This window comes from Cydia fagiglandana, chromosome Z (assembly GCF_963556715.1).
Source record: "Cydia fagiglandana chromosome Z, ilCydFagi1.1, whole genome shotgun sequence".
In the NCBI taxonomy this organism is placed as follows: domain Eukaryota; kingdom Metazoa; phylum Arthropoda; class Insecta; order Lepidoptera; family Tortricidae; genus Cydia; species Cydia fagiglandana.
Genome location: NC_085959.1, coordinates 26230578 through 26247740, shown reverse-complemented (window position 1 = coordinate 26247740; position 17163 = coordinate 26230578). Strand labels below are relative to the sequence as shown.

General features: G+C 38.3%; 1 long non-coding RNA gene across 1 annotated transcript; it reads right to left on the bottom strand.

Moving 5' to 3' along the window:
• Positions 1–8000: 8000 nt before the first annotated feature.
• LOC134679089 (uncharacterized) lies at positions 8001–14079 on the bottom strand. Its single transcript, XR_010100289.1, has 3 exons — positions 13943–14079; positions 12894–12998; positions 8001–8102 (listed from the first exon to the last, which is right to left on the bottom strand). It is a non-coding gene; the product is annotated as an uncharacterized LOC134679089 (long non-coding RNA).
• Between the last annotated feature and the right edge of the window lie 3084 nt (positions 14080–17163).

Sequence of the window (17163 nt, the reverse complement as noted above, 5' to 3'; positions counted from 1 at the left end):
TGATTTTTGTACTAAACAATCGAAAAATCCTTGCGGAAACCGAAAATGTAAAAAATATTGAAATATCACATGAAATAATACTTATCGATGATATGAAATGCCTCCATATCTAATATTTTCTATTCGGCTATTATTTTTACACTCCAAAATGGAGCAGCACGGCATATTCGTAATTATTTCTAATTATTGCTGGAATTGTTTTCACATCTGACATGTCAAAAGCGCCATACTGAACTGTCACTCGACTGACAATAGTCTGTGCTGAAAGTGAATGCAGCTAACCTTAATCGTGCCACACGTTATAGACGTACGTTTCACTTCTATTACTTCTTTGTTTTGTGGATGGACCCAATGATAGGGATCTGAAATTGAGGCTCTAAAATTGAAGCACTCGCCTTGTGACAAATTGTGCAAGTTGCCTTTAGTTGCGCCCAGGCAAGGGAGAAATGTGCATAGGTACTAGAGGCTTGGCTCTTTCATTTTCGGCAAAGCTTTCGGTATACCGGTATATAATATCTGATCATTGTTTACGCCGGGGTAGGTCTCGGTGCATGAGCTTGTAATATAATATGGGTCTATTTTGTGCCACAACTTCTTCCAAAACTGCTTCATGCGTCTATCTGGGTTGCAGTTGGAGCAGCAGCAGTATGAGGCATATCCTGCCGCTCAGTATTGAACATTGAACATTGAAAACATTTATTTTCAGGCAACTATTGGCCCATAGATAAATACCTTAAAACTAGCATACATATTAATACAAAATATATCTTAAAACTAAAAACACAATTATGGCTGCGATGCAGTTCGCAACCCCGCAGTGTCAGGGAGCCGGCCGCGGAACCGCCGGAACTTGACACCCTTCGGCCAAAACTCCTCCTTGGTGAAGGTCGCTAGATGTTCAGTCGGAACGCTCAGCACAAAAGAATTAAAATTCACATTGTGTCGACATTCCAACTTCACGACCCTCAGGATGAATCCGGACTTGGCTCGTACATACTTCACGATCTCCTCGACCTTAAGAGGCACAGTTGAATGTTTAGACTTTGGATGTATATTCAAAATTCAAATTCCCTACATTTTCGCTCGTAATACACATAGTACCTATTTGTGCAGTATGAACATTTTGCTCGTTTTGGTTCCACCTGTGTGAAATGGTTCCACACAGCGCTCCTTTTTCTTGTGACGACAGTTTTGTGCAATTATGTACACGACACGGCCAGTTTATCAATAATGTTACAGTTTTATATACAATATTTACAACAACTACACTTCTACTCCATATATATGTCGCAGTAAGATAGATAAAGCCGTTATATAATAATAACCCTAGGGATATATTATGTCGTAACATAGTTATACGAAAGCGATTCATTACTATCTTACTAGGAATATAACTATAATACGTCTTTAGTTTAGTGATATAGTTATATTACTGGATTAAGTTTAGATTAACATAGTAATGAATCGCTTTCGTATAACTATGTTACGACACATAATTATATCCCTAGGGTTATAACTATATAACGGCTTTATCTATCTTACTGCGACATATATACACTTTAGACACTAAACACTGTCAAGTTTAACGGGGCCTAAAGAGAATTTACACATATATCTGCACAAGCCTAAATTAGGAATACATGTTTTAAACGCACAAAATTGTAATGAAAACTAAGCTTCTCATAAATTCCAATACTCCAAAAATATTACCGCTTTTTTCCATTCCTAGAGACATTGTCCAAAGTCGGTCCAAAAAGTGTGGAAGTGTCCAGCAAATGATAAGCAACTTAAGCAAGCAATGTATTAATGCGTAGTTGTTTATTATTTCCTATCGTTAAGTTTATGAATACTAGCCAAGGCCTGAGTGGATAAATAAATTTATTTCATAATTAAAATAATACATATAAACTAAACATAAAACTAATTAAAAACTAAACTAAAACATAAATATAAACTAAATAAGTATATAAAAAAGGCCTACAGAAGCCCGTCCCGGGCTGCCCCCGACGCAAAGGTGCCCATCACGCTCGCTGCGTTGCCGCGTAGGACTGCGATACGGACAACCTTTGCATCAGGAAAAACCCGGAGCGGGAGTCAAGGCCCCTTTCAAGCAAACGACGACCCAGCTCCCGGAGGAAGGACTTACCCTCAGCGCACCAGCAGCCTGAGGTCTCGACAGCGAGGGGGACGAATAAATACACGCTTAGCGCCGAGTATTAAATTTTTTAAAGGGATGCCGCGTGCTCTGCAGCTGCTCCTGCCGACCGCATTGTGCGGCTAAGATGCGACACGGCGAAAGTACTGACGCACGTGGCGTCCCATAATAAGCACTTACCTCTTTCCCACGGCACCAGGGTCAAGCCGTCAGGCCTTTTGCCGTCCATACGGCTGAGGGCTGGTGGCTCAAGCATACATGGGACATTAGCTGACACCAAGACTAATGATGTTATTAAGAGCAGGCCTGAGTGAAATGGAATATAACTTTCTCGTGCAGGGGCAAAGAGTGTGTCCGATTTTGACACTCAATCAAGAGCGCATGTTCGCGCCAAAAGCTTTCGTGTTACTTCGGCCGTGTTCGGCATTATTCGGGGTTACGGAGCCGGGACGCGATACCGTGTCCTTGTCACTAAGAGCGGGTGAGAAAGTAAAAGAAAAGATAGATAATCTGAACTGCTAAAGGACAGAGCTAAATTAATCTGAACCAGCAGAGATATATATAACTCTGTATAAGATAAATAAAGTCACCTGTTTTCTCAAACGATTACCCCTGACCCTTTGGCTTTGGTAACTTTAAGTTCCGCTTAACGCCATCTATTGCAAATCGCTTACATTAAACAGTGAAGTCAGCACTTGCAATGCCATTGCTGTTTGCAGTTAGATAGATCTGTTTACTCGTTTATCACCTAGATGTCGTGACAAGACTATCATTCACTTATAGCTAAAATGCGGAAATAACAACCTTGCATATTATAATTATGTATGATTATAAGTCCCGTTTCAAATAAAAGGAAATTACTTATTTCAGTTCAATCACGTTGAAATCTAATAAAAAATCACCAAAACGTCAAATAATCAATTATCATATAAATACTTACCTTAGAACTAGCATGTGTATCATAAAAATAAAATTAAAAATATATATTATCATCAATTCATCAGCATTAAGTAAGATCTCATTATTTTGTCATTTGTTTATTTTACATTTAGCACTAATAGTTAAACCTTACGTGCTAAGCAGAGTTGTGTTACTTACCTACGTCTAACTTGCGGACAGGTACTTAATTAAGATGCATCGAATTACAATGAATAACACGGGGATAAAATTAATTACAATTGCAATTAATATCCGATTCACAGTTAGTGTTACCGTTTTTCAGCATGTTAACATAGAACAGTTTTGAAAATGCGCGCGTAAATTCAATCGGTGTGGGATTAGAGCATAAGTCACCTTGATGTCAGACGGAACCAAAATTTTCAACACTGTCCTGGTTTAGCCGTCTCTTGAACAGGTGCCTACCGAAATCGGAGAAATTGCTTTTAGGTCTGCGAATAAGTGTAATATTGGCCACATATTTGTTATTTTGAATCATTTCAATGTTTTAATGTGAGTACTACTCGTAGACAATACTCGTATTGTCTTTATGTTTTACTATTACATTTTTAATAGCCACAAACATCTCTAGAGCTTTTTGTAAAATTATTATTTGAGCGGCAGAACATCTGAAAGCACTTCTATATTTTTTTTTACTGAGAATTTGGAAAAATTTAGCACAAGTACGAGTAAGTCCCGTCGTTAGGGGAATTAAAGACTGGTGCATAAAATGAGACAAAACGCAGGTAGCCCCTTAAATTCAAGGAGTGAGCAAATCAATGTATAGACCTTCATTGCAATGTTCGTAGCATTGCATGGTCACTCCACTCACAATGCTACCGACCTTTCTTGTGAGCTGCCAGTCATGGATTCACATCTTTACATCTTTTGAAAGCGCCTTTAAATTGGCACCTGTGTGCCGTGATGCCGTCCATGACGTACCGTACGTACATACCGTAGCAAAGCAGAGGACTACATAGTTGTATTTTCGTCAATAAAATGAGCCGTGACGGCTATGTCTGTCGTCATTGATGTGCTCCTCTGCAATCCGCAAGGCGTGGTGGAATTATTGATTTGAATATGGTTACTGGCGACATAGCATAATCCTGGCATGTACAATCTTGTTTCTATTATGATTTTTAATTATCAAGTCTGAGTAAAATCATATATTACATTTGAGTACCTACCTACTTGCATACGCATCGAAATTTACCAAGTCAAAAGGCCAAAAGTTATATTGCGGGGCAATACGCAGCTTTAATTTTTTTTAAATTTGATAGTGCATTTAGCCTTCTTGCAAATAGTAATAAAATTAGGTGCCTATAAGTGCCAGTTAGATAATCGTGAGTGATAAGCAATTTTACCAAACAAAGTTAATTTTTCGGTCCTTGAAACTTAATTTAATGATTATTACCTAATACCTCCCTCTGGCGTGAAAGTTGTGACTAGAGAATACGTTTTTCGCATGACCATGGACTGTGAAGAGACAGAATTTAATACATAATAATATTTAAGAAAAAAAAACCGATTTACATGGGGGCCGGTGAAAGATTATTGTAGATGGTACACTATGTAGAAAAGGAGGTAAAACCACCCGCTTTTCTACTAGCATTTCGCTTCTGTAATGGCTCTTCTATAGGATGGGCCAACGCCACCCACTCCAAGGGACGCAGCCATGCGGTAGAATGAAATAGAAAAATCACTTGCTCCCTCTAATGCATAAATGCGTCCCTTGGAGTGGCCGGCGTTGGCCCATCGTGTAGAGGAGCCATAAGGGTCGTAGTTCTTTACGCATACCACCCCGGCGCGGGGACGGGCCGGGATGGTTATGTGGGACTCCCCGTTGTGGGCTCATGAGACCCCAGGTTTACCCACTAAAACCCCTCTGTTGCCGCCTCGCTGCTATACGGCGAGGTCCCAGGAACGCCGAAGTACTCTTCCGCAACCTCGCCAGGTCGTAGTTCTAGCCTACCTTAACCCACTTCTCAGATAGCAGTTCGGTTCTGTGAGGATCGCAGTTCAAACCTAACCTAACCCACTTAATGGCGCATGCGGTGCGGTGTACGGGGGTTTAAGCGGGAGGGGCTAGTAAGATTGGCATCATCATACTTTATACCTACATTTTATGGTAGGTAATCATAGTGGTTTATTTAGTTAAGGTATCATAGTGGTTTTCCGACTCCAGGTCCGGGTCCGGGTCCGAGTCCGAACCGGATCCGGGTATGAGTCCGAGTCCGGGTCCCAGTCCAAGTCAAAACCGAAATTCGTAATCACCAAACGTGTACCATGCGTCGTTGAAGAGTTCTGTTCTGGTCATCATCAGCAGTTCCACTTCATCAAATGCGACAGTTTTTAACGTAAATGCTTGATTTTATGATGAAAATACAAAAATCTTTATACGGATGCCTTTAATATTTGAGGAGTTCCCTCGATTCCTTAGGGATCCCATCATCAGAACTCGAGCTTGACAAAAATGTGGCTTAAAAACTTAACTTGCTTAACAAACGTAACGAAGAGGACAAATCGCCAACCGTGAACTATGCGTCGTTGAAGAGTTCCGTTCTGATCATCATCAGCAGTTCCACTTCATCAAATGTCACTTTTTTGGATGTATATGCTTGAATTGTTGATAAAAACCCAAAAATCACTATACGCATGCCTTTAAGATTTGAGGAGTTCCCTCGGTTTCTTTTGGATCCCATCATCAGAACTAGGTTTTGACAAAAACGGGACCAATCTGTATGCATATACATTCAATCATAAAAATAATTTTCAAAATCGGTCTAGTAATGACGGAGATATGGAGTAACAAACATAAAAAAAAAATACATACAACCGAATTGATAACCTCCTTCTTTGAGATTTGGAAGTCGGTTAAAAACTCGATGCAGTGAACTAATTGTGCCACGTCCACAAAATCAAAAGGACCAATTTCTTCGCACTTTTTCGCGGTTGAAGTCGGAATTTAAGACTAGGTTGCAAATCTCTAAAAGATCCGAAGAGTTATTTTTAAAGAAAAAAATAAAGAATGGCTAAAACGAACATTGGAAATCCCACTCACGTGCAACAGCGCTGTCGCTAGCCGACCGCAAAAAGATTTTCGCAAAAAAACTCAGCTACGACGGTAACACCTATACGTAGACGAATTTTTTCGAATGCCGAGATCTCTTCAAGAATCACGGAATTCGACCTTGATTTGATAAACAGGTTCGCTACAGTTCTTGAAGTGATATAGAGTGGTCAAAGAATTGACTTTAATAAGTTTGAGTCATATTGCGACGACACGGGAGAGTTCTATGTTAAGTTGTATCGATGGAACCCAATGACCCCAACTGTTCACAAAATTCTAGTGCATAGTCCTGTTGCTGTGAAGCATAGCTCTTCTCCCCATAGGAAATTAATCAGAAGAGGCCGCGGAGAAACAAGCACTTCCGAGAATTAAATTATACAAACTATCCGACTCTAATGTAATGGAGCGAAAAATTTATAAAACCTCTCCAAAATAAATTAATATACTGTAGGTACTTATATAGCATATTTCAATACAAATAATATTAAAAATGTCAACTAATAATTTTGGCTAGCTTTTAGGGTCAGATACCCCTATGTGCGACGGGTCACTTTGCAGCGGTTAATTAAGTCGGGTCAGCTGGAGGAGTTTGCGAATAACATCTAATGCTTACTTTATATGTTATTACAGTGGAACCTCAATATCATGAATCTCGAGGGAAACGCTTAAAGTTCAGAGTAAACAATGCCAGCTATGTCGGCTTCTGCGGTTTATTGGGGATGACTGCTTGTTGCCCGTTGGAGGTCGTTCGGAGCATCCGAGATGGTTTTTCCACGGAAGTGTCCCGTGATTTTACCAAAATCACACACTAACGGTTTTGATTGTGAATCATTGGCATGTGATTTATTGCCACGCAGTCGCTTCGGTTCTGATGGCGGTATTAGGGACAATTATGAATTCTGTCTGCGAGACAAGTGGTTCGTACACGAATCTTCTAGTGTGCCTCCAGTTCCAGGACCAAAGGCAAGCCTACAGCGCGGATTATGTCAGCGTTGCCCTGGAATCGGGTTAATGCGACTGGTGTGTTTCACACAGTACAAACCGATTCTACTCGTCAGTTCAGCATTACTCGTTTGCGGAACGCAAAAACTGTGAATCAAAATCAATCAATCGCAAAATCTGAGGGAATCTTTGCGTATTTATCTGTTCTGCGTCCAAAGGCTGTCCTATCAGCAGAAGGGTTTTTCGCGTCTCTAACGCGCTTCAAATGACGAGGTAAGTATGCCGAGTGTAATACGTTCAAACTGCAGAACTAATCATACGGGTATAAAAAGGTACCTATTTGGATGATTTGCGGAGATATTAGGATTCTCAGGAAGTACAGCAAGGGCTTAGTGAGGGCGTGACCAATCAGTTTTTATTTGTATTGATTTTGTCGTAATTATTGATTTATAAATCCATGCCAAAATATCAATGCTTTCTAGCATTAATGGTCACATCGCATATCAAAGCCGCGGACGGACAGACAGACATATGGAAATGGCAAAACTCTAGGGTTTTTGGTTGACTACGGAACCCTTAAAAATTTATTTTAATAGGCTACATTCCTACTAGTCAAATCAGCTTCTTTTTGGGAACTGTCAAAACAATTTGCTAATATGGAATTTATATGAAAACGAATGTAGTGACGTCACAGGCAACTCACCTACTTTTTATATTTCAATCCGATTTATTAAATAGAATAGTGCTTAAAAATAACTGCTGTCTATGTTTTTCTAATTATTATCTGGTGCTTTATTCCGTGCACGGTGTGAAATAATTTATAATAATTAGTTGTCTACGAATAGTGTTAATTTAAATGGATAAACGAGATTAAATAAAAATCTTTTTATGGGCATCAATATATTCGTTCTAATATTTGTACAGTCAACTACATGAAAAATCGAATTAATATACGTCGTACGGTGGTCACAGTGTGGCTTGGAGTTGACTTAAATCATCCTGTAACAAATGCATCAAAAAGTTTCGTCTTTGAGGCGAAAGAGGATCATAGAAGTAGGTAACCCAGTAGAGACTTTATCTAATAGTTACCTACTTCCTTGTTCGTAAACAATTTTGTGTCAATATTTGTTTTGAAATGACAATATTTTTACAGAAATTCACAAAATCTGGACCAGTTTATGCAAATTATAAGGAATAGTACATTGTATATTTAATATCCCAGTTAAGAAGTAAATCCTGAAACCTCTCTTCTCTTGCATTATAAAGCATTGCTCTTGCATATTGCGCACTGCCGGCACAACGCCACATGACGGGACAAGTACATTAAAAAATGTAAAAATGCAAGGTCCCGAGATGCTTAAATTTTAAGCATCTTCGGGAACTTGCCGCAGGGGGCTTTTTTTGATGTAGTTTAGTTTAGTGTAGTTTTATTTTTTAAATGTGTGTGTTTATGCATTCTGAGTTGTTTTTATTTATTGTTTTTAACATGTTTTTGTACCTTCTTCTTCTTTGTAATAATAAATCCTAAAGCTGCTTGATGACACTGTAATGGATACCTCCATCTGACAATGGGGAAAGAACTTAGATGTAACTTTGCAACTTTGCACTAGACAATCTAAAAACGGATTTTTCGTTTTAAGATTGTCTAATGCAAAGTTTCATCGAGAACGCCTGGTTGACATAGTCCCTGACCCTTGCCATATGTTAAAGTTAAATAGGAATGCTTTTGAGGCTAACATTGGGTTCTTGGGCAATTTGGGCCTAAAAATTGAATGGTCACATATAAAGCAACTTAATGATATTCCATTTGGGGAACAACTTGTTCCTTCAATAAAGAAAAATATTTTCTGTTTTGTATGAATATGCGGCTTATCTAGCATGCCTTAAGCTGTTTGAAATTCGAGAAAACAATGTAGTATGACATGTCTGCCAAAAATACGGCATCCCTAAGACGACGGTACTAGACCGAATACATGGGAAAACTACTAGTGATTTATAGAAACGAGGGCCAGATCTAAATGTGGGTTCCAAAATCTGTCTAAGGGTGGGTTATCAATGAATAAAAAAAAATCCGCTCCCATTTCCTCAGTAGCTTGGAGAGATCATTATGAAATGCGTGAACGGTTAAAAAAATTGAAACATAAAGAGAAAATTAGAACGCATCGAAAAACAACGAGCAAAAATATTAAAGGAAAGTAATTTGGATCATAAGCGAGGATGAACAGCAAAAACAAGACAAAGGAGTGCACAAGATCTACATTACCGGCCAAGAATCACGCTTAAGGGTTCTAAAATAAAATCACATGACTCCAATAGCTACATCTCGAAAGATACGATGTTCAGAATGTGATGATGATTCTGACGTAGAAGAAGACGACGATAAATACATTGGTTGTGACTTCTGTACTCGGTGGTACCACCTTAAGTTCACAGTATTTCAATTTCAAGGACGAATGTATAAATGTTAGTATTGATACAGATAGTGTCGAGGATCAGTAATTTTATTTTATAATTATTAAGGCCTATGTTTATTCTGCATAAAATAACTAAAACTTGAGGTTGTCGCTATCTCTGAAGTATAAAAAAAATATGTAGTTATTTATTTATAAGCCTTTATGAACAAGTTAGAACCTAAGTATTATTTTGGAAAATGAATTACTATTACATACGAGGGCTGCTACTTATGTATCCGGAATCCGGGATAATAACATTTTTAAACGCTTTATCTGACCTCCATGGCAAAATTTAAACTTTTTAAAATACGGGCCGCATTATTTTTTTTTGTTATTTGCGCTAGTCTTTTGTTTTTGGCGGGATTTAAAAAGTCATCTCGCTGTAAGAATGGAACTCACTCGTGAAAATATTCGTGCCATGATTTAAGATTTTCGGCGTGGTTTAACGCAACAACAGTGTATAGATCAATTAAGTTCGACTTTTGGTGATGAAGCTCCATCTAAAACCACTGTGTACCACTGGTTTAGTGAGTTCAATCGTGGTCGTAGTATGCTCACGGACGAAGTTAAGGAAGGTCGCCCAAAATCAATCGTTGTACCACAAAATATTGAAGCTGTGCGAAAACTTGTAATACATGACCGTCATGTTACGTATCGCGAGATAGAGGCGACTCCGGCATATGTATGACGAGCATCAATAAAATATTACTATGAACATTTAGCTGTGAAAAAAATTTGTTCGCGTTGGATCCCGCACAACTTAACTAAGGATCAAAAAGAGGCTCGCGTCGAATGGTGCAAGAAAATGTTGAATAAATATAACCGTGGTGACTCAAAAGCTGTTTTTAATATCTACACAGGTGACGAATCCTGGATCTATGCGTATGATCCCGAAACTAAACAACAATCAACAGTGTGGGTGTTTCGAAATGAACCGAACCCTACGAAAGTTACTCGTGCAAAAAGCACCTTGAAGCAAATGGTGGCCTGTTTTTTTGGTATTAATGGTCATGTGGCTACGGTTCCACTTGAGAATCGTAAAACAGTTAATTCGGAGTGGTACACGACCATTTGTTTGCCGGAACTATTTGAAGAAATACGTAAAAACAACTAGCGACGCAGAATCATTCTTCACCATGACAATGCCAGCTGTCATACATCAAAAGAAACAACTCGATTTTTGGAAGGTCAAAATATAGAATTAACGGGTCATCCTCCGTACAGCCCTGACTTGGCACCCAATGATTTTTATTTATTTCCTTATGTGAAGAATAAACTACGTGGTCAACGATTTTCTACCCGTGAAGATGCCGTCGACGCGTTCAAACACCACATTTTGGAGATACCTAAGTCAGACTGGAAAAAGTGCTATAATAATTGGTTTCTACGTATGCAAAAATGTATCGATCATCACGGAGAATATTTTGAAAAACAATAAAACCATATTTAGTCATATAAGTTTGTTTATTTCTTATATTCCGGATACATAAGTAGCAGCCCTCGTACATGTAAAGAATCCGAACTATTTGTATAACTACAAAAAAATAAAACCTATTTTTTATCCGCTAATTTTGTGTATCGCCATCGTTATTAATCAATTTCGTCTATATGCGTACTAGTTATCGGTGAGCAGGTTATGTGACTCTAAGTGTAAGGCCTGAGTGGACGCTCGGAGCTGAGCGTTAGGCGGGGCGTGCAGCGTGGCGTCGGGTTCACAAGTGATTTGAGCAGCGTGCACTAGGCCGCTCCTATACCTTTGCATTTGTTTAACATGAACGCCGCGCGCCCCGCCCCGCTGCACGCCCAACTCGAGCGTCCACTCAGACTCAGGATAAAATATCTTCGAGATCATGGGTACGATATTATGGGTCGGTAATTATTCACACTGTCCCTCTCCCCTGTACCCTCAGCCGGCCTAGCCAAGATGACAATCGCTATCGCTTCGACAACGAAATGCTTTGTGTCTCTCTATCACTCTTCCTTATTAGTGCGACAGTGACAGTTGCGTTTCGATCGCTACGGATCGTCAGCGATCGACATGTTGGCTACGTGGCCAGGTAAGATACCGGGCAGACTCAGGTATTTTTTAGCACATTTGGGTAAGTACCGCTTTGAAACATAGTGTTTAGACCACTAAAATGTCAGCAATACCCGGCCAAAATTAACATTATAACGGCTTAAAATTATATTTAGTGACAAGTCACTGGCCCAATATTACAGGGTTTCACTTTTATCGAACTGAAATTGAACATTGTCATAGTGACATAAAGTCGAATTTCAACTACCTTGAAAATGTAACAAAGAACTTTGTAAATTTTTTTTGCTTGTTTCTGTCTAATTTGTTATTAGGATTGGCCAATTACATGTGGTGGCCTACAAGTAACTATAGAAATCACCCTTTTTGTATCATAATTTTATTTTCACGCCACTGTTCGGAAATGTAGCAATAGATGGTCTAAAACCAAGCTGTAGCACCTGAACCTGAAGTAGGCAATAGCTGTAGCACCGGAACCATCACTACTACAATGTTTCATTGTTATCATCATCTGTCATTGGTGACAGTTCGCTACAGCAATGAATATCATTTAAAACATAATAAAACAATAAATAGTCTTTTTTTGCGCAACTTTTTCCTTCAAAAATAAAATTAGGTTATTTATAGAACCAATTTCTTGTTTAAAAAAAAAGAAATGACAAAACCATTCACTTCATTTTTTTTTAACAATTATCCATTCAGTTCACGCTTAAGGCGTTTCTGACTTTTGTAGCTGTTTGTGGTTTTTTTAGCAAATCGCTTCTAATTTTAGAGTCGGTTTGAAGCAAATAACAGAAAAACGCCTCTTAAAAGTGGTAAAAAAAGTAAAAAAGGCGGGATCTGAAAATACTTACTGAATTGGATAGTGTAAATTATGTTTGACTAAAAAATATAAGAAACGCGTATCTACGCTCGCTATAAAAATTAGTTCTTCTAGTGAAGAAAATGATATTCTTACGCTGACGCCTACCGAAATTCAAGAGACAGCACAGGCAGTGGCTAGTAATTTGCTACCAGAGAAATCGCGGGCTAGTACTTATAGTTATGTAAATGTTTTCTTATTTCCTCGCAGTAGTCGTGAAAAGCACTATGTAATGCCTCGGCCGGAAACGCTAAAGATGGACTCGTATTATTCGAGGGCCTCCACTAACGTGTCGGCCCTCGAACTCACTCGTCCATCTTTTAGCGGTTTTCCGTCCTCTCCTACAATGTACTATACAATGCCATTGTTCCGCACCAAAGATGTGTCAGAATTTACTTCTTACGGGCGGGACAGGATACTAGAACAAATCATACTTTAACCTCATTGAAATACCACCAGTTTCGGGGAACTTTATTGGTATCCGGTGGTATTAACTCCGATAATTCTGGTTTATTTGAGTTTAATTTTATGTGGTCAAACGAGTTCTAAAACAAACAAAATAATGATTGTTTAGTTAGTTAAATGGAATACTACAATGTGAAAAAAGAAATTGTAATGTTTTTGTCGAGTCTTTTTAATTATTTTTATCAACTTCTCCAATTTCCTTATTACTCATTTACTATTCATTAATAATAACCAACATAATATTTAAAACTAATAATAAACTAAACGAGTAATATGCGCCTACCTCCACCCTGCATCGTACCCACAGCATTCCCTCGCTGCACTGCAATTGAGATCTGTTCAACCAGGTACGATTCAGAGCGGGGGTCGCAGTCCCTCTACCGTAGACGCCTCCCCAGTTCACCAATCAGCGCCTTCTCCAATTAGTAATATGTTGTACCAGATTAGGTATATGTGCAATGTGTTTGGACAGCTATGGAAGGTGGACACGTTGCCTACGTTTAACACATTAGCTGCGTTACGAGAATCATATGGTATTTGAGTTTTCGCTGGTGCGTCAGCTACTTACTAGGTGGGTTTTCTATGTTCCCGTATAAGCACGAAAAAGATAACTATGTAGTTACACTCCCGATATTCTTACTTCAAGTTCTTGTTGTTCCTTGCATAAAAAAATGCACGGGAACGGGAAGTATTTCTGCGTAACGCACTGAAAGACTACCATTCCTACCTATTTTGACCTATTTTGTTTTTGGTGTGACACGGGCACTATACATATTTAGCCGTACCTTGTCACCCCGTACCGCACGAAAGGCTTAGATTTTGGTCATATCATAGGTCGCGCAATGTTCAGGTTTTCTCATCGAAACGACCTTTCATTGATGGCACAATAATTTATATTGAAAATTACCTACTCAATTTGTTGGTTGTTTATAATTTTATGTGAATGACATACATTTTTTACTTTGGAAGGTAGGAACTTATTACATGTAAGTAACCTATACCTACTAGTGAATATTTTATATACTTTTGTGATCCAAAACTTCGTGTTTTTGTTTTTTCTAGATGATGATATCGGGGTCCTTCGGTTACTTTTTTTAATTGCAGGATCATCGTAGTCTCTCTCATTAATACTTCTCTCTAACCCGATCCCGGTTATTTTAGAGTTCTGTAATAATTACAAAATAGTTATTGGTCTGACAAGGGAGCAATTTATTATTTGTCTAACTGTCCTGCTAATTTTTAAACCCGAGGTTCCAAATATTCTAAATATGGTTAAATTTTTGGAATCTTGAGCATAAGGAGGGTTACATTACGAGGGTTTCAAGACACGAGAGGAGAACGAACATTGCAGCCGAGCAATAAACTTAAGCGCACGTTCCCGACAACTAGACGTCCTATAGTGCTTTTCTCAAACATACAAGAAATAAATAAAAGTAAAACTCCACGAAATCAAAGTTTTATTTATAGAAAAAACTAAAAGTAAATTACACACAAAATATAACTAACCCGTATATCTTCATCACACGTATTATCTATACTTATTAGACACGTGTCGTGCTGTATTTTTATTACCTGCATATTTTTATGTACCTATGTTTGATTTTTTCGCTTGCCTTAAGCATGAAGTACCTACGTATAATTCAGTTCTTTAAAATATGCCACAAAAACTGTTTTTGATAAACTGTGGGCTTTATTATTACTTTTTCAAATAATAAAATTTTCATAAGCAACCATTAACGTCAACTCTGTTTACGCTGTCAATTCCAACTCCTACGATTACAATTAATATTAATATTAATATAATTTTTACGTCGGTATTTTCGTCGTAACTCACATTGAATAACAATACAAATACAAAACAAAATTAAAAAATTTCTTCTTTGTCTCCAACAATTAATTTTCTCCTAACAGGTTGAGTTTGGGCAGCTAAAAAAAATATGTGTCCGTTATTTTAGACTACTCTATAACATATATCAAAATACTTAAATCAAATCGGAGTCGGACAGTTGGGTACCCTTCCTTGTGAGAATAACATATGACTGAGTCATGTACCTAACTTTATTTTGTTGCCGATGGCGTCAAGCAGAACTCCTTTAGCATGACTGACACAACCAAAACCTTGCCTACATATCACTATTGTTTCTTAACTCACCGGAGTTACGCAAGACTGATGGCCGATGAATCATGTAGGTACAATCGTTTTTAAATTCATACAAAATAAGCCACGCGTATGTCATGTAACTCAACTTAATTACGAGCATAGTCTAATAAAACATGGTCTTCTCTTCCCAGAGAGACACAAGCCTACGTCACAATAACATGGCCGCTATATATAGCGCTATCGCATATTATCATATAGATAGCGCTGTCGCATGATGACGTAGGCTTGTGTCAGTCAGGTGACCCAGAAAAGACGGGAAGAGAGTACCAGGCGGAGTATATTATTATGCCATAATTACGAGTAGGTACATGAGTGAGTCAGGTGACAAGTAAATAAAAGTCACTAATTACTAAAAAAATATTAAATATAAAAACTTTTTACAAATAAAGAAAACCGACTTCAAAATGGATGAAATAAAATATTATCCTTTTTAAGTCTATGCATAAAGTACGTTCATTGTCGTCGTGTAAGGCAATCCAACGTACATCCTTATCGAATCGCACCAAAATCATGGTATGCTTCAAAAGTTGGCTTGGCACCGACTTCAAACATATCAGTTGGTAACGCATAGACTTAAAAGGATAATATTTTATTTCATCCTTTTTGAACTCGGTTTTCTTTTTTTTGTAAAAAGTTTTTATTTTTAGTTTTACGCATTGTTAAGAGCGCGACGCATGGATGAAAAACAACATTATGATTAACACTAAATTCGTGCAGTACCTACTTTAATAAATATGTAATCAGGAATTTTCTCGAGTCCGTCTGGGAAATTATAATTCCTGTCACTACACAAAATCCATCCTCCACCCCGCCACTGACCCAATCCCTCAACCCCCCCATCACTCTACCTCACAGCGCATCAACCCCTGATCCATGAACCCCTCGACCCTGAACCAGCAGCCCTTCAACCGCCATTCCCCGACCCCTTAACTCCTAAACCCTAACCCCCGATCAGTAGCCTTACCAGCTTACCAAGAGTTTGAAATTGATTTATTCGCTAGCGTGTGTGTAACTTACTTTCTTTGCATCTCGCTCGTACTGGCATATTGGTGCGAGCGAGATGCACAAAAAGTAAGTTACGAAGAAGTTAGCAATGTCATATGTCAAACTCGTGGTAAGGCTACACTTGCATTACATCAAATTGGCGGTTTTCGGAAGCAAATGCTAGAGTTACTTTAGAAAACACCGAAATCACTTTACACGTGCCTTTAAAAACTGAGGAGTTCCCTCAATTCCTCATGGATTCCATCATCAGACCAGAACCAAAAATAATACGGAGACACCTTGGAGGTAACTCCTTCCAAACAAAAAAAGAATTACTCAAATCGGATCACAGATCGCTGAACATACTACATTTAAAAATCATCATCATTATCTTCAAAACAATCATCATCATCAGGTTTACTTCATCAAAGTGGTGGTTTTCGGGAGAAAATGCTCGAGTTGCTTAAGAAAATACCCAAATCACCATGTATGTGCCTTTAAAAATTGAGGAGTTCCCATCATCAGAACAGAACCAAATTAAAATGGGACTAACTCGGGGGTAGCTCCTTTCAAACAAAAAAAGAATTACTCAAATCGGACTACGGCTGTCGGAGTAATCGGTGAACGTACATAGAAAAAAAAAAAACAACCACAACCGAATACAGAACCTCCTCCTTCTATGTAATGGAAGTCGGTTAAAAAATCAACCTTATTGAAGTATTTATATGGTTCACTATGGCTATTAACTTGTGGTAGTACTTAGTGAGTTTTGCTTGTCACCTGACGATATAGTGTACATAGAAGAGTTGGAGATGCGAAACTCGAATAAAATGAAAACTATTCAATTATGTGGGAAATAAATTAAGACCTTATTCAGTGACCATATCACTCACGTTAACCAAAATAGCATTTGAATCATTAAAACTTTAAACGTAATTATCTCGAAACTCATGTTTTAAAGTCACATGTGTTGCGCGTGACACGACAGGACACCGATAGACAGACGTGGTGGAATTATAAGGTTTATCTATACTTATTAGACTCCTACTTATATAATTATAGGGTAACGTGGTCAGTAAAGTTACCCTAAAAAGCCACTT